This window comes from Tribolium castaneum, chromosome 4, assembly GCF_031307605.1.
Source record: "Tribolium castaneum strain GA2 chromosome 4, icTriCast1.1, whole genome shotgun sequence".
NCBI lineage: Eukaryota > Metazoa > Arthropoda > Insecta > Coleoptera > Tenebrionidae > Tribolium > Tribolium castaneum.
The window spans coordinates 2217769-2240507 of NC_087397.1; the positions used below are offsets into that span (position 1 = coordinate 2217769).

The 22739-nt window shown below is 38.7% G+C and overlaps 1 protein-coding gene and 1 long non-coding RNA gene across 3 annotated transcripts in view; both read right to left on the reverse strand.

Moving 5' to 3' along the window:
• Positions 1 to 22739, reverse strand: part of Sema2a (Semaphorin 2a) — a 224207-nt gene that overhangs the window by 78834 nt on the left and 122634 nt on the right. The gene's annotated exons all lie outside the window — the stretch shown is intronic.
• LOC107399236 (uncharacterized) lies at positions 41 to 3624 on the reverse strand. The gene is made up of 3 exons (XR_001575892.2): positions 3340 to 3624; positions 3048 to 3286; positions 41 to 838 (listed from the first exon to the last, which is right to left on the reverse strand). It is a non-coding gene; the product is annotated as an uncharacterized LOC107399236 (long non-coding RNA).

Consider the following 22739-nt stretch of genomic DNA (forward strand, 5'->3'; position numbering starts at 1 on the left):
CAAAAATGAATACCTACTACTCTAGGATGAATTAACTTCTAGTTTGCTCTCTTAAAGTTTCGGGTTTTTATCAACTTGTTCATGAATAATTTAACTTGCAACGTTTACTACTCACTTTGAAAGGTCTTGGAAAGAGAATACAGAAAGCCAAATTTTTTATCATAACCGGATATTCCCAGTCGCTTCCCACTTTTTGCTGGCACCGCCGGATGTGGATCTCCAATGGCTAACAACATAAATATCGGCAGGTTTTTTGAATTTCTAATTTCAAGTATGCATAAAGCTCAGAAAAATCACCAGCCTGGACGGAATGGTCGTGGCAGTGTTTTAATTTTTAAACGTTTCTGATGTCTGAAAAGTTTGTTAATGTTTTGAGTGAAGAAAATTAAAAGTGTCGTTGGTTTGAAAGAGGGTTTTATTTGGGGCGAAATCGAAAGTGCTCAGAGTGGGTTTGTGATTCGTTTGTGAAAATAGCGGGTGAGTGGAGCAACTCAACTGCGTGATTAGCATCGCACACTAGCGCCGAGGAGGCAGAGGAATGAGTAATGGCGTTGTAAATTAAGAATGAGACCTGACGGCCGCTAAGTGCTACCGCCGCCCGATTCCGGGAGCTATCACATCCCGGACTTGACAAGTGACAGTCGGCGGAAGTTGTCGCCGTGTGCGGCGTCGTCTATCGCGCACTTCTTCCTCGTCGTTGTTAATTTCGTTCGGATAAGGCGAAAACGTGATTTTGATAATTCCGGGAATGAGGTGGGTGCGCAATATGCCCCAATCAAAAACCCATTTATTTTGGCGCAAATTTCCCAGCAATCTGATGTTTCCCTGTGAAGCGTACCTGCAACAAAAAGGAAAAATATATGAGAAAATTTGTTGAAGTGTAAATTTAGAGATTGGTAATAAAATATATTTCACGGAACAAAAATCGAAGCGTATGTTTTAGATACAAATAGCGCTGCATGGGATGGCTTAGGTCTGCTTCCAATATACTCACTCACGCACTCAATCAAGCAGAAAGTTTACGTCTGATTTCACTTGAATAATAGCTCAATACTCACAAGTGTTAAAGTTCGCGAATCGATTTCGGAGAATTTAAGAGGTCGCGCGCTGGAAATCACGCAGCCGCTTTCAAAAAGCCAATAGGCCGTGTTCGAGGCGCCGGAGATAAGAAACTGCGAGAATTCATTGTGATGCCTTTGTAATAGAAAGATTAGGTTAGAATTGGAGTCTCCACGAAACGGAGGAAAGCAACCAGATCGAAAGATAACAAGTAAATGAAAACAGCCATTGATCACGGATCGACTTGTCCCAACATCGCCAAAACAAGCACACCCCGCATTAATCCACCATTTTTTCAATTGTATGCAGTGAACGTCTTCGGAATCCGCGCCCTTAGCCAAATGTCACGAGTCGCGCCACTCTATCAGGATTCCATTTGCCTCCCTTAAAACCCTCCCCACGAAATCCCTAATATTTTCTCCATCATCCTGAATCTTCCTAATGGACTCTAAATGGATGCGACTCGTATGACAGCGGGCAAACCGATGTTTCTTCCCTCGAGACCCTCGACGCTAGATCCAATTAAAAAAATAAACTATTAAGTTCTTAGGTTACACCGGCTGCTTTTAAGGACCCGGCTCGCCCCAGACGCCTTTCAATATTCCCAACACTAAACGCTTTCTTAACACCGGACACCATTAATATTCCGACTTGAAAGACCTTCACGTCCTTTGATAAACAAATGTAATAATCAAAAGCGCCCGAAATGATTCAGCAAATACGAGCGATCTAAAAGGGAGATACCCCTAAATCAAAATCAAGTTATCTCTAAATGTTAACTGGACCGTAGTGTTTAGGGTTAGTTCGGGATTTAACGGAAACCACTGCCGAAATTCACTAATCTATACAAATTCGAGCAACAAAGTACAATAATCTTCCCCGAAACACTATGTTTATTTTAACGGAGCCTCCACCCGGCATAACTCCATTAGCCCCACATACAGGGTGTACAGTCCGAGATTTATTTTTTAAAGCCCTTCAACTATCAGGGTGCCCCTGAATTCGAACGTCAATATTCATGGTAATTTGCATGGTGATTGCGCTTAAAAAGCGAAAACTCGTCAATCTTGGCCAGGTGAGGGTTGAAAATCGGTGCGTCGGTAAAAGGGGTAATAAGGAATGTGCTGATGAGTGCGTTCGCCGATAACAAGATAAATCTGGCCGTGGCCCGCATGGGTCTCGCGGAAGATTGTCCAAGGAAGGATTTCCTGTCTGGCATCCGCGCTGGAATTTACGTCTAGGAACGCGTGAAAGAAATTGAATATCCGAGGAGCGCGTGTCGATGCGATCTTTGAGGCGTAAATTGTGCACCAGCATCCCAGGTCGATCGTAGATCCGACGAACCGCGTAACGAAATCAAAAACGTACGAAGCGAACTCTCCCAACTTCGGAATTCAATTTGGGCGCGGGACACAGGTCAGCCAGTTTTCACAAGACAATTTTGACGTTAAACTTGAAAAATGATCACAGAAGGAAGATTTTATTTATTCGAGTTCGAATTTAACGTGCCGAAAAATAGCCCAGCGATAGAGAATAGGCAATAAAACGGCAAAGTAAAGGTCACATCAAATCTGATTGATATGCTTAAATCGACTGCGGAAAATTAGCATATTATTGAAGAGCCAGATGTAGGAGTAAATATCGGGGCTGTGGCGGCGCTGAGCCAACGAAAATTCCTTGATTGAATTTCGCCGGGAATTACAGTCGAAATAATTTTTCGGGATGAATGTAAATCGCGGCACTAGAAACCTAGTTAATAAACAGGCAATTATTTTCTGTCACGTGCAGAGAATGGCAACCATTACCATCCCAAGTAATTTAATAAGAATAGCAATTACACAATGGGAAGTCAGTAATGGGTGCAGAAGTTGCAGCGACACGTCAAGTAAACTCGACTAGATCTTGAACAACAAACTTGGTTTTGTGGGGAACCTAATTACCATCCTGGAATTCAAGACGGCGGCAATTCAAGGATTAAATGGCTTTACCATGAACTCCAAGACAGATCGTTGCCTCTGATTGAGTTCCGAAGGTTATCCTTGCAGATTTCTGCGATGATGCGGAAATAAAACTGGTTGATTAAATTCCCCGCGAAAATTCAACAATTACCCGATTAGCTCTTCAATAATTCAGCCGGTTCGTCTGAAAGTCAACATCGACTACCTGTCCGACTCCGGGAGTCAATTTCGCCCCGGAGGTGCGAGTACATGTATAATTACGACCGACTCTAAAACAATGATGGTTTTGGGACTTAATTAAACTCTGTCTTGTCATGTTTACTCAGGCCTGTGCGGTTGCAGACGACATTGGCGGTTTATAACTTGTCATTACCATGCTCACTGAGATTTCTGAGTCGCTTGTGAGCTGCGGAATTAATTTACGACATGCTCCAAGAGTTCCTCCCTTCTCGCGTACCGTTTCAATTAGTTCACTTCGTGCTTATTCAATTTGACTGGCTTCGTTACCGGCACACACGATTTTTCGACGACACTAAGACCCAAAAACGCCGGCAATCAAACGCTGGCGTGTTTACCTGCACGGTTGTTTGCCAGACCAGATAACCAGAACCAAGACCCCTCATAATTATTGCATTCGATGTGACCGTCCCCATGCGTGCACTTGCCCAAAATTAAGGCTCTGACTGACAAAATCCAATATGGGAACTGTTGCCTTGCCATTAAGGCGGAATAATTGATGTCTAATGGCCGACGCCGGTATTGTTCCACCCCAGACAGCACGATACCGGAGCAGTTACTTAGATTCACACACTTTTCAAGCTTTTGTTCACACACAAAAAGACCATATTATAGAAAACTTTACGCCAACAATTGTCCATACAACATGCAAATTTTAAGAAACATTAAGTACACTCGTTCCGTACAAAGAACAGATCAAACAGCAAAACGCTCGTCATTCAAACTACCCAGAATCAACATTGAGCGCTCTAGGAGAAATTGGTTGCAAATATTGGATTATTAAATGGGTATTTTTTACAAGTCTCTGCGAGGAATATTCTCCGCAGCAAAAAATTGCGTCTAAACATCCCTTTCGAATCAATCAACTTTCACTCAAACCTGAGCATTTTTTCACTTTTAGAAAGATATACAGTAAAACCTCCCAACAACGGACACCGATGGCGAATCTTAAATTGTCCGTTGTAGAGAGGTGTCCCCTAATGGGAGGCGGAAATTTTTTGTTTTGTTGCATTCCCACAAAAATGTCCGTTGTGAAGAGGTGTCCGTTATTCGGAGATGTCCACCAAGGGTACCTCATAGTCATAAGCAAAACACAATGAACCATCAAGTTTATTCGTGTAATGGTGAAAATCGGTTGTTGCATTAAAAAAAAACATAAGTTTGTGTAATAATTTAATTTTTTAACAACAAAAATAACAAGTTTCCCGTTTCTGTTTTGAGAATTTGCAGTAGTGGTAAGCTGGTGCTGAAATCTTGTAATCTAAGTGGTTATTTTTGTCAAAGAGTCGTTCGATTCCGATTATTAAATAATGTCGGAGCTGCATAAATTCAGGTCGGATGATTTAAAAGCTGGGATGAGTTTGAAAGACCAGGAGCGGGAGGCGCACTTAAAAAAGCATCTCGTCCGAGTCTGTTTTAGGAAAAGTTTCCGAATGTAAATTATTGAGACTTTTGTAAATTTCGTAATGTTCCTTTGGTAATGCGTCTTAACGTCCGGAGCATTTCGTTCCGGCGATTGCTCAAACAATGCCGGCTGCTCGGTAAAGTTGAAGTCGATTGCTACTTTTGTATGAGCCATAAACCATGCAGAATGAATCGAATTTGGCAAAAGAGTTCGCTTGTTCCTCTATCTTTAATGGAGACTTTAAAGAGTGAACTCTTAAAAGTCGCCGCCGCCGATCTCTCCGGAAGCGCTCCGAGTGCCAAAGTTCACATGAATTTTGCCGACAACAATAGATTATTTTTTCGTCTCTTTATTTAAACTCCTGATGAAGCCACTTTTGCTCCGCATTACAGGCTGTAAATTTTCACCACATTTCGTCCTTTGTTCTCGACTATTGTCTTCGGGTTATGCATAAGGAGGAAATTTATTTGCAAGCCCTGATGCCTCGCACCAATCACGGCAATAAAGCGACAACACAATCAACTAAACTAGATCTGGAAATTTGAATAACCCAATAAGGCGGATGCTTGACACAGCCAGAACATACTCTCAAAGATAACTTTTAGATTGAGTTAGCGGCGCCAGATTGTTTTTTCTTCTTCAACAACAACATTCCGTGATTATTTTATTATCAGATTACGGGAGGAACTTATGGAAGGGTGCGCTCCACGTTTTCATATTCTTTGAATGGCTTTCTTATTAGAATTTATGGGCCACATACGCGACGTCATCTTCGCAAAGCCAGCACCGATTGCTTTCTGACGTTACCTAATAGTATTGTTATTATCAAACGCTGGCAATAACAGAGATACTACTCGCTTTATAGCGCTATAACTAACTGAATAATCCTTCTCTTGCGAACCGTATTTACTTTTCCTCGGCGCGAGATTACTTCCACATATCCTGCGAGAAACCAGGTGCTCAAAAAACCCAAATATTTGAAAGCAATCAATCATTTTATAAGAGATTTTGTAAATTCCCCCCCAGTTATTTAAAATCTGTCGCATCTGTCGCAATAATTACATGCCCCTTGATGATACCAGATGCTTTCATGATACGAATAAAACAATTAAAAGACAGGCAAGCCATGGAAAAAATCATTATCGTTTTTATTGAATTTGTCGGTTGGATGTCTCTTGTGTCATCAGCGCACCTGAAATTTCATTCTATTACAAAGTTTTTAATAATTATAAAACCGATAATGACATTTTAAATTGGAAATATGTCGCTCCTGACACAGGAAATTATCAATATAATGTGATAATTTCTAAATCGGGCTCGAATCCACGTCAACCCCTCGCTCCATGGAGATAACTGCGTGTGATGGCCATTCAAATTTGAATTATTGAGAGGTGACACTGTGTTGTTATTGACGTGTGCAAATCACTTGATCTTTATCAATCATGTGCCGAATGCTTTTTGAATTAGCTCGCGAGCCCCAATCATCCACTTTCGCTTCTGAACACCCTGTGTAATTAAGAAATTGCCACAACCGCTCAACGGTCTGTGGCGCAAATCTTCTTTTTAAAGGGAGTTTGTCATTGCAAAACCGTTGGAATAAGTGGGATGGAACCTGTTTCGTGTTATCTGTCTAAATAATAACACAGCTTGTGTATTTGCATGATGTTTATTTAAAATATTTGTGAAAGCGTGAGAATCGTGGTTGCGATTCCTGTCGGCGGTCTTTTCTGGCCGTCTTAGCATTATTATTATTAATGTGTGAGGTTCCCGAGGCGGGTCTTAGAGCCGGTTGTAGGGGCGATGAAATTAAGCCCGGAGTTGGCCCCCTGACCGCCATAATGGCGTGGTGGTCAGCCCGCGACCCTCACGCTCAAGCCTTCGAACCGAAGGAGCAATGTTCTGATCTTTGTAGTAACCTATTTAATAGACAATGTTCCCTCGAAAGGGAAATGGGTTGTACTATATCATGTTCTAGTCTCGCTGCTTGTAGTTGGGTAATTCTGTCGGATATTCGGTTACAAGCGTCGTCGTGTCGTCGAATATGCTCTTGTAATGAACGCAGCCATCTACCTCCGTGAAATTACAAGACCTCCAGGAGACCGTGAAGAACTCCCACGTCGCGGCGAAGCGATCATACCTCACCTCCGAGCATAAATCAAACTTTCATCCGAGATTAATCGCGTATTGTGAAAGCGGCAATTTCGGCCCTTAGCGTGTATTTGCGTTGGATTTGATTTCAATTTTCGGGGAAATCCTGTCCGGTCTGATTCGAATCACTTTCTGTTTTTTGCGACGAGTGTTCATATCTGTAGCAATTACAAATCCAATTTTCGACGTGCACGCTGGAAAGCGAAAATTCCGATTGTTTTCATGCAAAAGCGTTACGTTTCAGTAACTTGGAACAACTTAACGGTTAAGCCTTGACAGGAGAGAGACTTGATTGAACGGTCGAGCTCGACCCGAGGCCCTCACATGTCACTCATCCTGACGTAGACGCTCATTGTATGCACATCCTAATCCCAGCAAATCATTCTATTGTACCAGTTGCATGTCACCGATAGGGGAATTTTCAGACGGGGAAAGCAGACATTGAAATGCAGGTGTTTACGATATTAAGGTAAATAACTGGAGACGGTCTGGAGATCCGAGCTTTTGATATGGCGTTCACACAAATCCAACGGAATGGAGACGGATGGCGGCGGTAAGTCAGGATGCACTGTGCAACTGTGTTACGGAGATAAGGTGAGGAGAGATTTAAAGGCCACTCGACCGTAAGATCACTGACAAATGCGAAAAATGGAACATTTTGATGCAACGGACGCGGACACTCAACAAGCACTGCCAAAACTAACTAGTTGACTACAGTTTCAGCTTGGCACCGGTGTGAGGGAATGTAGCTAGTCTATGATTTCTACTGAAGATCTTAAGGGACCAGTCCCAAGATTCGGCAAAAGCAATGTAAAAGCTTAAAATGCTTCAATATTTTTGAATGAGCTTTTGACAATATGGAAGCATCTACGCACAAAAATGCATTTGTAAATAAAGTCTATTAATTTTTTTGAGTAAAAATATTTTTTAAATTTTTTAAAACAATAGATTATCTGTCGATTATCCTTTACTACCCAGCTAGGAACATATGCAAATTTTTGGTAATAATAATAACGTAAACCAAGTATAATAACAAGATTCTATTAAAAATAAATGTCTCCTTCATAATTTTCAGTGGCTGAATTTTTTTTTTTAGGAAAGTTGCCACTTCTCGCATTAATTTAATAAAATTATAACAATTCACAACTGGCCATAATCTTATCAATTACAATAACTATTATACTTAGCATTTTTTAAATGATTTATGATAGTTATTGTTCCTTCTCTATTACAATAATTTTGCAATTACAAATTCTCTATTTATTTTTATTAAGTTAATTAACGTAAAGGACAAGTTTTGAGAAGTTTATTGAGGTCCTAAATATGATCGACTGTGGTTGAAGTTTTACCTCTCTGAGAAATTCTGAAAGCTTTCTTAAATTTACGATTACAGGTGGAGACATAAAGACTAATTATTATTAAACTAATTATTATACTCGTAGAGATGCGACAAATAATACTTAAAGCCAAAAACTTCAATTCTCTGTTAGCCAAGTTTAATGGCGATTTTTTAACGGTTAATCAAGGGGGAAGTTAAATATGAAGTAAATACTGTAACTGGTAATGGTGAAATTAGAGTAGAAAAAAAAATAAGAATGCAGACACGGTATTTATTATAAAAATAGTTATGTATAAAAAAATAAAGTTTTCCATATTATTTGAATTTTTATTCATACTTTTACGACTATAATAGTAATTATATAAAGACGAAGATTGTGGACATCTGAATCTGATCGTCTGGATATAAGTGATTTACCTACATATCGTTAAATGTTGAAGAAACTTAAGAAACATTTATTTGTCAGTACAAAAAGCGATTGGCTAAACGACTGCTGGCATTACTCTCAGTTTATGCTAAAAAGAGCGTCTATTCGGCGGCTTTCTCGCCCCACGTATAAAAAAGCCGATTAAAATTCTTTTCTTTTTTTTTCTTTTTGCTATTACTTTTACAATTATTAAGACTATAAATGGTTTTACTTAAAAAATGGAACAGTTTACAGTAAAATCTCCAATAAGCGGACACCGACCGGAAATGCATTTTTTGTCCGGTTAATGGAAATGTCCTCTTAATAGAAATAATAGACACAAACTAAAATAATTTATTAAAGAGTTAGTAGCATGATACTATTTCTTACAATAACAACATTTATATATCAGCTATTTCATAAAAAAAAAATTTTTCTCCAAAATTTGTTTGATCGCAGATTCGCCAGAAATGTAGGAACACTCAAACAAAATGTGTACCCACTTATGTTATTCCCTGAATTATTTTCTGCCGGTTTATTATAACTTAATAACACACGCACGCATGATATATTGTCCGCTTAACGGAGAGACTTTGTTTTCAAATATCCGAAACTCGCGTCCGTTTATTGGAGGGTCCGCTTAAAAGAGAAACTATATCATTTAGAATACGTTAGCTAAAAAAGGGGCTAACAAAAATGTCCGTTTGTCAGAAGGGTCCGCTTATGGAGGTGTCCGCTAAGAGAGATTTATCTGTAGTTACTCCTCATCTTCAGTAACTTTGCAATTACAAATAATTTATTGGGGAAGTTTATGAAATAATAAGATGTTTTGCTGCTTCACTGTCTTTTATTATGTATAACAAGTTCAAACCTACAAAAAATTTGGAGATCCGACCTCGAATGGAACAGTCAGAAGTAGTTTTGACTGAACCAAATCTCGTTTCTTTCAAAATTTTCGCTAATTTCTCAATTTTGTAACCTACACCTAGCTTCAGAGATAGTCCATTTGATCGGAAAAAAGTGTTGTGTCCGAAATGTCAGGTCATATTTTGCGGTTAGTCCTGCGATAGGCTTATTAGTGCACTTGCTGGGTGAGCCGTGATGAGTCAACCCTTCGTCCTCCCTCGTCGGCGATTCATCAAGGTATCCATCCATTCGAGGGGTGTCAGTCCGGTGCATCCCCGACTCTCCAGCCGCGAACACGTGCATACATCAAGCGCCACCACATCCAGTGACAGATGGCTGCCGCATTGGCTCTCCCCGTCGCCATCCGCTCGTTAAATATGTCCAGGACGCGTTGCTCTCGCCGTCCATAAACATCCAGCAGCAGATTTAGTCATTAAAACCGCCGTCAGTACCTGATGCCATTGCGGAATTAATATTCGCACGCGAAATGGCCCTACCTGATGACGACTGCCACCGGCATAAATCCGCGCTTACTGCACTGATAACTCAGCAAAAACGCACGCCGACCAAACTTTGGGTAATAACGGCACAACTTACGGCCGCACTGACCATTAAATGCGTTCGAAAAACAAACGATCGTGGCAAAAGTAACTTTATAAATGTACTGGAAGCCAACAACGTGAAATCGACTCAGGAGCCGAAACGAGAAATAATCCGGGAAGACGTAGGTTACCCATCAGTGTCCCAAACTTGAGATTTACTGGAGGCAACTTCTAATACAATTTCATGAGAGATTGCGGCGCTGCGCAACTTCGGGTGTCCACTCGATGTTTACGACTCGATTTGTCGAAGGAAAAACGCAATAAACGCCCGGTATTAAAATTCGCCACTAGGTGTTGCAGTTTTAATGCGGCTACTCCCCGCCGAAAGGGAGATAAAATAAATGTGTCCGCACAACATTAACGTCTAGATGGTAATGAATGTGTTGTTAAATGTTTTCTTAATTGGCTCCCATTACCCGTAAGCCGATATGCTTTAATTCCCAGCAAACGCCAAATTTCCAGTGACACGATTAATAAATCTCGTTCTTTGTGCGCAAGAAGCACTCTGTTATTCCACACTATAAAAATGTTGTTTTTGTTTTATGATCTCTGCTCCCCTGACATTAAAATGCAGCATGGTGGAACATAATGAAGCAAATAACTTGAATAAGTAATGAAGACGATCGTATGTCAATTTCAACCCTCAGAGAGGGGTTGCTTAAAAATTCGACCAACTGCCACAACACACGAGCTAACTTTAAAATTAATTAAGAATACTAAAGCATTTAGCGCTTGCAAGTTTGAAGCTTCCACCGTCTACATACGTGGCGTTTTATGAATACAACAGTCAATTACGAAATGCAGAATTAACTGTACAGCCGGAATATTAGACTACATGTTTGTTTACAAATTACTTTGTGTACTGGCCGCAATTTAATTTAGTTTCAAAAGTTAAACAAACCGACGGCGGCGGCCGCCTCCACAAGGACCTGCGACATGTGTCACAATAACGCGTTGATTAAAAGAAACAAATTGTATTGATGCAAAAAGACGAAATTTCAGGCAGTGATACGACTGGTACGTCCACATGACGCGTCAGATGCAACCCTATCCTTAATGATTCCAGCACAATATAGTTTCAAATTGATTGGAAATGACGTCAGCTTTTTCTGAATGGTTTTTACCCTTCGGTCTGACGACCTTTGGTGGCTATATTTTTATGGTGGCATTAGCTAATTTGGAAACGTCCCCTCGTTTAATTAATACAGTAGGTGTGATAAATTCGTGAAATTAATTCGTCTGGTAATAAATTCGCATTTACAACGCTCACAATCTCAAGAATATTAATTGAGCGTTATCGAGGTCCGTCGTGGATTTATCGTCGGTGCTTGTTCGAACGTTTGAATTTTTATTCGCAATTTGCTTATCTGTACAGAGCTTTTATTGTTCCATAAACCGTTCACAATTCGCGTGTCTTATTTGGGCCCGACTCTGTTATTTTATGATTGAGTGCGTGGTGATAGCCCATGATAGTCGAAATGGTTTCCTAGCGTGCTCCACACATGCGTAAACACCGACCGAAAATTACGAAATTTCCTTGATATTTTGGTAGAATTCATAAACTACGTGTTAGCACGAATGGGGCGATAATAATTTATGTTGTTTTATAAACTCATAAATGTGATGGAGAAAGCTCACTTTACACGTTTATCACCCCCGGCACCTGCACTGTAAATAATCCAACTTTGGTGCGATTTCGTGTGATAATCGGCGACTCTCCACACATCTGCAGCGCTCCCACAGTCCGACATTCAAATTTATTCGAGATTGTTTACTTTTGTTAAAGCAAAACGGTCACCTCAAAATATTTGCACGCAAATTTATAATAGGGCGGGCGTGCTGCGATATTGTATCGCCAACAAAATCTACAATTTATGTTTCTGATAAAAGACCTTTCGACTTTACTCCTCTCCACGAAACATAATTCAGCAGGAATAACATGCCCGCGATTGTTTCATGCGACTCGCCAGATAAATTAAAATCGGGACGATCGGAAGGAAATTACTCGATCGAATTGCTCAAATTGCAACGTAATTTTTTAATTGCGCCATGATCTACTTTCAGACTTTAATTTACTTCCTCCAGTTGACAGTAAATTCAATCCCTTGTTAAGACGCGCCCGCTTTCGCAAACATCCATTTTTACCAAAGATAATTGAACAATAACGGCTGTAGTTCGCGTGATTGAGGCACAATTTCCGGTTTTGAGTTTTTCAAATTTTTTGGCGTAATTAATTTATGCAAAGCGTAATGGCATTCGTGGCCTAAGGCGAAGTGCACGCGGGGTGTTAATGAAGGTTGCATCGCGGAAGTGCATCGCTTAATAAATTTCCAGCCTATGAATTATGAAGTTTCTCGATTTTTCATATGCAAATGTCCAGGAATAGCGGCATAATATTATTAAGGAAGGCATACATAATGTAACGTCGGCAAATTAAATGCTACCATTGTTTTACATTTAGTTTTCTGGTTTACACCTGAATTATGATAAAAGAAATCTCATGGCTTAACGCAATTAAAACGGACTAATGTAAATATCCATCTGTCCAACCTCCGCGCGAGTCTCGAAGCGAGGGTGGATTTTTCCAAGACTGGATTGGTCGGCTCCAATGTCCACAAAGCTGATATGCAAATTCCCTCACGCATGTCCATGCAAATTTCGAAAATGAAATTTATTCCGTTATTACGTTTGGTAAACACCACTTGCCAAATATTAAAATTTCATTCTCTTCGATAATTCGCCCGACTTCTCTAATTAAAACCAGTCTCGAAAAATGCCGATATTTTTCGACTTTCAACAACAACGAAAAAATTTCATCGGAAAGTAACTTAATCCGCTCGTAAATAAAACGGAAAATTTCGACATTGTTAATAACACCACATGCTAGAACCATAAATTGAACCGGAATGTGTGGGTCATTCTTATGTTTCAATGTTTCGGAATTTTGATTAAATTCACTGTGGTGCGGACTAGTTCATAAATAAGACGAATCAAGCGCATACGAAAATAATAAATTTTACAGAAATTCATGCAAATGTGGGAACTGGACATTCTTAATTGACTTATGTATTTATGAACTTGCCCAAAACCAACTCTCTAAATTATTTTTATCACGGGATCAACACGGGGTCCCACAGCTACCGGTCTTGCCCGAACCTCAGCAATCTGTTTTTCAGGTGTTCCATTAAAAATAAAACATAACTTTGTACTGTAGTTGATTTCTGAACCTCCTATATATCTGAAAATAATTTTAGGGGATGCAAGATGTTAATAATATATTTAATATTTTTGAACTGAAGTCCCAATATTTAATTTGAGTTTTTAAGTTTTTTAAGTTAAATTTAAGTTAAAGCGAAAAACAACAATTGAAAATAAATAAATTAAAATATGTTAAAATCAACTTTGTTAATAATTACGTATTTCCATTTCAACTGAAAAAACTTATGTAGATAACAACATTTTTCCACATTTGGTAGTTTCGCAAGTTTACCGTGAATGTACGAAGGCAAACTTAAGGTAGAGGGCGTATTTCTGCAGTCATCAATTCACTGCAAATAGTGGAAATATTCCTGTTATATTGGTTCAGTTTTACCCACAGATCTTTCTTTAAACGCTTTGCTTTTGTAATAAAATGTACACCATCTGAAAGAGAAAACTACAAAGAAAGTTTCTCTAGTGTTAAATTTTTTTTTTGATTTGTACAAGAAAATGGCACTTCAAATGTTCCTCAACAAATTTTTAAAAATCTAACACTCGACGGAGACAGAATGATCCTTTATGAACCCAAAACATTTTTCATTTTTAAAAATATTTTCCCATCCCTATACGAGCTTAAAGTGTAAATATAAGTGAAACTGAAAGCTTGTTTTTCTTTTTACAGTAGGTATATTTCCGTGATTTTCCTGAATTTACTACAAGAAAGTAAATAAAACAAAATATGTATTTTTTGTCTAGCGTTTTATTTTTCAAATCAGGCAGAAGTACATTGAATTCTGTTTAAATTTGGCTGATTACCCAGCCATTGAATTGAATTTCTGAATTTGGTGGTGCAAAGCCCGTTAACCTCCTCTTTCAAATGTGCAAAAGTTAATTTGGTGGCTTTCTTATTGAATGCGGAGCCGGAATAAATTTCGCAGCTCAGCCTAGTCCAATTACGTCGAAAGATCCAATTGTTCCTCACTGACGCAATTGTTGGCTGCTTGCTGAAGATCATATATTCATTTGAGCCGAATTTACACAACGTTATAAATTTAAATGTCCATTGCTTAATGGAAAAGGCGTCGAGTGAAAAGAGCAAACGAGCAAAAACCGTCAACGTCCCGCTTTTCCAAATAGCCGATATGTTATATACGTTAAATATTTACAGAGCGAACGTTTATTAAACGGCGTTGCCTGATATTTGTTCTTCGTAATGACCAACGGATGTTTGTCAGTTTGAACAAATTATTTCAATTATTAACATTTGAATGGCATTATTGTCCGACAAGTGACATCTGGGTACCACTAAAATGAATTATTGATGCCGTGCTGCGAGTACTAAACCAGCTCTCGAAAATTTTTCTCTAAACGCGCATTTACATACACGAAAAGGCTATCCTATTACGCATAATTCCTGATTTTATCTCGGACCGGCACAAAGAGCCCTGACTTTCCACATGACCGGAATGAATGCAGTTCATCCGGTGCAGATGTGCACGAGAAAAATTCCTCCGATGATTAACGAATCCGCTAATCAACGCGAAATCCTGCTCCAACTCAATTACTCAGCCTGCAATTTATACAGGCTGTCTCGCGTGTGATTTCCACAAAAGTCGTCGTAGGTGCAGCCCGATGTGTATTTATGGTGTCGGCTGTACCCGTACCTGTTTCAACAAAGCAAACCGATCTAGTGGCCACCATCCTACGCGCACTAGATCATTTTAACAGAAAATCCTGTACCTGGAGATTTACAAGGCTCTGCGAGGTGTAATTTAGGCGCGGCAACACACACGCTGCATTCACACGGCTATAATGAGTTGTAATGCTCGAGAAAAACCAACCGCTGCCGCTGCTCTAAATAAAATCTAACGATTATTAATGACGACAAATAATTAAGTACACTCTGCCACCGAATCGAGTTAAGTGTTCGCTAATGAATTTGCGAGTTGCTATTCACTTCGGAATTGTTTCTAATCTATCTTCATTTACATCGAGAGATATGCAAGACAAGGAATTCCGAATCGTATGTTAGCCGGAGCTAAATTGGTCACGCTTTTTACGACTAGACCATTTTAATACGCCGAGAATTGCACTTAGTGATTTCGCTACAAAATGCAACGGAATGTTAACTGGAAATGGCGATTAGTGATACTGTTATTGCCGTTACATATCTTGCAAGGTGCACATTTAAGTACACGGATTTTTACAAATTGCCACAACTACAGTTAGTTTAATTAAAACACTACACAAAATATACCTCATGGCTAATGGCAACAAACACCGAGTTCTGCACTGTACAACACTAAAATCATTTAAAGAATTAATCTTCCAGAACAAGAACAAGTTTCGCTGGAAAAAAAAGATCACGTTTTCGATCAGTGTTCTGTTAGTTGACAACAATAACTTGAATATTTTTGGAAGAGTATTTTCCTAATTTCTTTATAACTTTTGCTGTCCCGTCCGTTATGGCAAAGATCAAATGCTCTTATTTCCTACCGTGCCAAACAAAACCAAGAATTTTTAATTTCCACTATCTAATTTTAATATTGTTGTTTTTATTTTTTTGTCCCGTCCGTCATGTGTTTTGTAGTTTCAAGTTTCAACAGCTTCCAGCTTTCACTTTAAAAATAGTTGTTGGAATTAGTGCCTTTTAAATTAACAGAATTTCAATACGAATGTTCAACGATAAGGTCTTTTTTGTGTCCCGTCCGTCATCAAGTTGTATTTCTTTTTCCTACCAACTAGTTGTAAGTTGCAAACAATTTAAAAAAATTGACGTGTCCCGTCCGTTAAAATGGAATGGCTGATTTAACAATCATAAGCTACATCATTATACATTGGAAATTATTTTATGAGTAACTAAAACAATTTTCGAGCTATGCAGTGAAAATTCAGCTTTTCGGAGTGGACTTTTGAAAACGAATTCGTTTAGTATAAATTACTGCGTGTGATTTATGGTTTTAATTGATCGGGGCACACATGGTGAACCCATAAATATCGCTTCATCCGTTTATGTTTATAATTTGTCTTAATAAGTGATAATCTATGCGTTATTAATTTAAAACTTGACACTTTGACACGCTTATTGTTTCGGTTGGAAGAGTGTTATCGGTGCTGGCAATTAAGTGGGAAACACGTCCCGATGTAGACATCAAGAATTTCTTAACACCATTATCTGTAACCCTACAATTACGAAATTTAATTAGGCGTTGTCGTCCCTTGATGATGGTTTAAGTTTTGAAGTCCATCACGTTGGACAATTCCTTTATCCGTTCAATTAAAAAGCCAGTAATTATAATTGAAAGCGGGCAATTATTTGTCTTAATTACATGGCGGCGTGTAAAGTAAATTTTTCATCAGAAAACTCGTTCAGCTCCACTGGGTACGAGAGAACAATTGAATTGATTTTTTCACCAACCTGTTCTTCACGGTCAAAAAGAACACCTCTAGTTGGGTTAAATCGGGACGACCAATCGGAGAGATTGGTCATTTGACTGATTTAGATCGGAATACGTGCTATTTTTGCACGCCGGAGTGAGCCATTTTACCGCCGAGCTGTCTAAGATATAACTTTAATTGGGGCGGTTTACAACCTCCCGTAAACTTCTTTGATAAATCCAATTTAAACGTGTTTCAATATTAAGTCGTGCGCTGGTTTATGGCCTTAAACACACGCTAGCGTTGGTGAAGAAAAGGTCGCAATTTTTCAAATTTTTCGGTACAAATAGCCCATCACAAATTAGCATGAGACCTCCTCATTTGGAATAATTTGTGCGGTTTTCCGGCTTTAATCTCGGATTTGCGAGTGATTGATGTTATGTGAAAGAGTTTCCTGTTTAAACTTTCGGCGGGTTTGTCGTTTTGCGGTTTCGTATTATAAAGTAGGAACTTTGGTGGAGTTGTTAACGGCCGGCATCCATCAGCTGCGAATATCTCGCACGGACCTCCCGTGAGTAGCCGCCAGCGACCGCACAATGAAGATATCTCAAGCGACCACTCCCAGACACGGCGTGAGATCATTGTAATTTGGTTCGGAGAATCGCTCATTATTACAACTTTTCATGATCATCGCCGGAATATACACGAAACAGCACCGTTACGTTTATTACTTCATCATTTTTCCACAACGCCGACATTAATTGTTTGATAATATCTCAGCCGGCGCTCCGATACAACGAGCAATCACAATTCAACAAATTCCGTCACAGTAGCGGGGCAAAACAACTGGAATATCGCCAAGCGCTCAAGAAACAAAAACAATGATTAAAAAAACAACCAATAAAACTGCACAATCGGGCCCCTTTTAAACTAATCGCAATGTACGGATACCTACATGGGCGGGTTTTTACAATCAGAAGGCAATGGCGAGTGGCCGTCATATCTTTATTACCCCTTCCTGCTCCCTGGCCAATTCGAACATTACTGCTGTTTTTGTTTGTTGGTTTAACCAATCGCGGTCGTGCTCCACGTATTTCTATTTCATCTATCAATGAACGCTCAAAAAAGTATCTCATGCAAATGAATAGACAAATTTTCAAAAAATGAAAATCAAGCGTCCACAAACAAACGCCTATCGTGCATTTTTAATCAGCTACTCTTTATTTTACCAGATTTGGTCAAAAAACGTCGAAGATCCAGAAAGTAACTCAAAATTACAAAAATTAAATGAACCTGATGTTACTTTGCCTGTTTGTTTTTGGGTTAAACTTTGAGACAAAACTCATAACATTTTTCAAATTTTACGTTTTATTAACACATTTTTAAGACACAATTCGCAGAAATTGTCAGAATAAACAAAATAAAATGAGAATCCGTCTTAAATAATTAATAAAATTTGCAAACATATTTTTTTGGCCTTCTCTCAAAGTGTTAGTAAGTACTCAATTATAGCGCAAAATTTCTTAATAAGTAAACCAAAAAATCACAAAATTACGTCAAAAACGACATTATTTTTGCAAGTTTTGGAAGTTTAAACACATTTTTAGACCAAAAATCAAGTCTTTCTTCCTGTTTTTATTAAACTAAAACAAAAAAACACCAAATTTGGTCGAAAATGGCCAAAAATTAACCTTTTCTAAGTGTTTATTCAGCAAAAACTCAATTATTGCGCAAATTTTTTAAAAAATAAATCACAAAATTATCTCAAAAACGCATAATGTCCGCTTAAAGGAGAGTTTTTGTTTATAAAGATCCGAATTGTATTGTCTGCGTCCGTTTATTGAAGAGTCCGCTTAGAAGAGAAACATTATCAATTAAAATACATTAGCTCAAAACAGCGCCAACAAAAATGTCCGTTTGTTAGAGGTGTCCGCTTATCGGAGATGTCCATTTCAATTGTAAATGATCTTTAGCAGTTCTTAAGGTTTTCACATGGTGTTTGTAATTTTTACCTAGCGATTATTCATTTTCCCTAGAGTTTAATTTTTTTTTATCAGAAAATTCTAGGTTGAACTGACGCTATTAAGAAAAACCTGCAGTTTTTTGCATAAATTAGCACTTGTTTTACATATCGATTTTTGTTGTTCTTGTTAAAGAGTAAGCTAAAACCAGCCGAAAAATGAAAATTTTAAAACTTACTGCTTTAAATAAAATTCTCTCATAGCGGCTTTTTTACAAACATAATAATACGTGTGTGTGATTTCAGTTTTTACCTCCTGAAAATAAAGCCAGATTTTTGCATAAATTTTAAACTAAATCTGCGACAAAGAGACGAATGTTATTTTATACATATTTTTAAACACCAAGGTTGGTTCAACCGTTGCTTGAAAAATCGCAGTTGCCAAACATATTTTTCTCGGAACTTCTCTAAAACTGCTTGTTAATCTTGGTTGTTGGCACCCTGTATAATGAAATTAGCGGTGATGTAGTGCAATACGAGCAGCTGGCCTGCGAGCTTACGAGCAAACTGAAATGAATAAAGGTCAGTTTACTGCACTGAGTAAACAAGCAAACAAATCAATTTATGTAGCGCTTACAGTAGCGGCCGTTATTGTGCGTTATTACAATGCGGTGATTACATTCCGGTCGCAGAAGTATCCTAGGAATCGTCGAAATTGCGCTTATGATCGACATATCTCTCACACCGGACAAAGTGGTGCAAATTACATCCGAGAAGAAGAGAATCGTCTATGAGGTCTCCACTCGCATCCGAATTCTGCACGTAGTCCGAGTCGCGCCACCTCTGATGCAATATGAATGAGCGGTTTCCTGTGGGTGGTCACGACCATCCACCCATCGGGAGATGCATCTCGTGCACGTCTCTCACCATGCACGGTTTACGACACCCACATTAATGCAAAAATTACTTCGTTAGTTCGAAACGCCAGGTGGTGCGACTTGGCAGGACGAGCAGGTGGTGGCTGGGCCCCATCCCTTCGCATGGTCCAAATCTTAATTTTAAATTCCGGCTTTACGCTCGATTAGCTCGAGGAGAAAGCTGCGCTCGCATGACGGATCTTAGATACAATGGCATTGTAAACAATTATTACCATAATTTAGCCGCATTTATTATTGATGTATGCGTGCCTGGTAGCGTGCTGGGTGGACCGAAGGTCCCGGAGGAACACCTAATCGCCACCAACGCAACCCAGCTTATTTCACGATTGCTACACAAACCGATCGTAAATTTTAACTATGCATTTCTGAACATAAAAAACCACAAATTTTTCAAATCAATGCTTCTTCTTCTAAATAAAATTCTCACAAAGATGTACAGTCACCCAAAATGAAAATGACGCGTCCATAACGCGTGGGGGATGTTCGACATTTCGTTATCAATGATAACTTATCATCCTTTTCAATTAAGGATTGCTTTAGAAAAGGTAAAAATTTTCCTTTGCTAAGTGTTTATTGGTGTTTATTTATTATTTATGTCAAAAATGACATTTATTGTTTATTGTCACAATAAACAAAATCAAATGAGAACACGTCTTTTGTTGTTTGTTATACGACAAATTGATCAAACATATTCTTTTTTTGGCCTTCTCTCAAAGTGTCGAAACGTCAGCAAATACTCAATTTCTTAATAAGTAAACCAAGAAATCACAAAATTATGTCAAAAATGACATTATTTTTGCAAGTTTTGAGAATTTGATCAAAAATGACCAAAAATTAAAATTTTAACTATGCATTTCTGAACATAAAAAACCTCAAATGTTCCAAATCAATGCTTTTTCTTCTAAATAAAATTCTCACAAAGATGTACAGTCATCCAAAATAGAAATGACGCGTCCATAACGCGAGAGAAAAGTTCGACATTTCGTTATCAATGATAACTTACCATCCTTTCAATTAATTAAGGATTGCTTTAGAAAAGGTAAAAATTTACCTTGCTAAGTGTTTACTGGTGTTTATTTATTATTTATGTCAAAAATGACATGTTTGCAAATCTGAGAATTTAGTACAGAAAAAAACTATTTTGTTGAATGCCAGGAACAGCAAAATTGTCGAAAGTTAGCTAATTCGCAGTTCCTACATTTAAAATATCAAACATTTTCCGAAAGATAGATATTTTGGGAGTGGGGGGAAAGCTGGCAAATTCAGGCTAAATGAGGTGTTGTCGTGCCGATCTGGACAAATCCGACAAGCTCATCTCGTCATTGTGATCTCGATTAGGTGCTATCAAGACGCAGCAAATCATCAATCATTAAGTGGCAAGTTTTGTTTGGGTTATGTCGGCAACAATGAGTTTATCGAAACTAAGCCCCTTAGGCCGGTGGGTTGAATCGGCACCGCGATTCACAAGAACCCTTCACGCTATCTCCACGGCGGTTATCAGCTCGAAAGGGGTAATTGGTGAATTTGATGTGCGCTGGGAAGGCATTGTGTCGACTAACAGTCTTCCCCGGCACTCACCTGCAACAAAAACATAACGGATTCAGAACTTGGTAGTTTCTTCAAGCACAATTTCACACATCAACAACGCAATCACACAGTCATCACGACCGCTTGATTTAATATCAATATTTACAATGGAGTCATTAACGGCCTTTTCATACTTGACACGTTCATTCCCATTCCATAAATGGCGCACTCTAATTTAACGCATTAACGATATTTATAACATCAACTGATTGCATATTGTTTGATTCGGCCAAAACGAAAAACAGAATGAGAAACCGGCCCCCTAGCACCAACAATTTCGTCCTTTTTTATCTGATTAATTAGGGAATAATCCGGTTAATGTGAATGCAGCCAAATTATATCGCACTGTAAGCCAATTTCCTCCAGTGGTGGAAAAATAAATCAGTTATACTCAACCGGACTAAACATAGGGTGGCTTAGCTTCCCCCAAGCCGGAGTGTATCAAGCTCTTGATGGAGACATCGCGTAAAAAGCTTGAAACGATACAGATCTAATTTATACAGTGGTAGTAAGCAAGTCTTTTGAGTGGAGGAGATGCAAATGTGGTCATTTGAATAGAAAAGTGGCATCCGAAATCATAGCCAGTCCCAGCAGAAGAAGACAAAACGCCAACTCATGGTAATTAATATGGCTTTTATGCTGCACCTCTTTGTCTTAGATATCCATCTAAATTGCCATGCATAAGTAATCAAGTTTATGGCTCGGAACGATGGGTAAATAGTGGTGCATTCGGATCGGGTGCGGGCTCCGATTGACTTACCGTCATTTTTGTCTGATTAAGCAAAGAATACAGGCTGCAAGAAAATCGTTTCGAACCGAGGGAGGCATAAACGCTTGGTAAACGTCGCGTGTTGCTGGTATCACAAGAAGTGTGCTGAGCAAACATCGAGTGCTCGGAGCTATTTTCGTCTGTTCTGGCATTCGTTTTTGTCTGTTCAATTCGAAAGCGAGTTTTGGTCGAGGAAGCAGAACGTTCCAATCTCGACTAATTCAATGTTCCCTTTACTTACGACGATATCGTGCACTAACTGAACGCTTGCTATTATTGTACGATAAGTTTTCTTTAAATATTTGCTTTATCAGTGAGCTTATTACGACTTGTATTAAATAGGCAGCTACATATAAAACGAAAATAGTTAAATAAGTTCGCAAACATGCAATAATATTCGCATGCACTACGACATGTTCATTATACGTCCAGGTCTACTTCATTATTCATGCCAAGACGAGGGTTTTGACGGGATGACCCAGAAACACATCCAGACTAGACCAGCATCGGAATCGTATCGACACTGATTGATAATATTTTATTTTTTAATATTTACGTACTGAATATTTCTCGTGTGTATGAAGTTATCAATCAACTGAGAAAGGCGGTGGTCACGGAAGAAAAAATGTGTGAGTTCACTCCTTTCAAGTATTTTTTGTTCCTTTTTATTTGTAATTTCGGTTCTACTACAAGAGGATTGAAGCAATCGTCAACTGTTACTTTCGAATAATATTTTCTCTTAATTTTTAAGACAACATTATTTTTTGTAAACATTCCAGATGCGTACAATCACACAAACAAATAAACATTAAAAATTAAAGTAGAAAAAACAAACGACACAAAATCAAG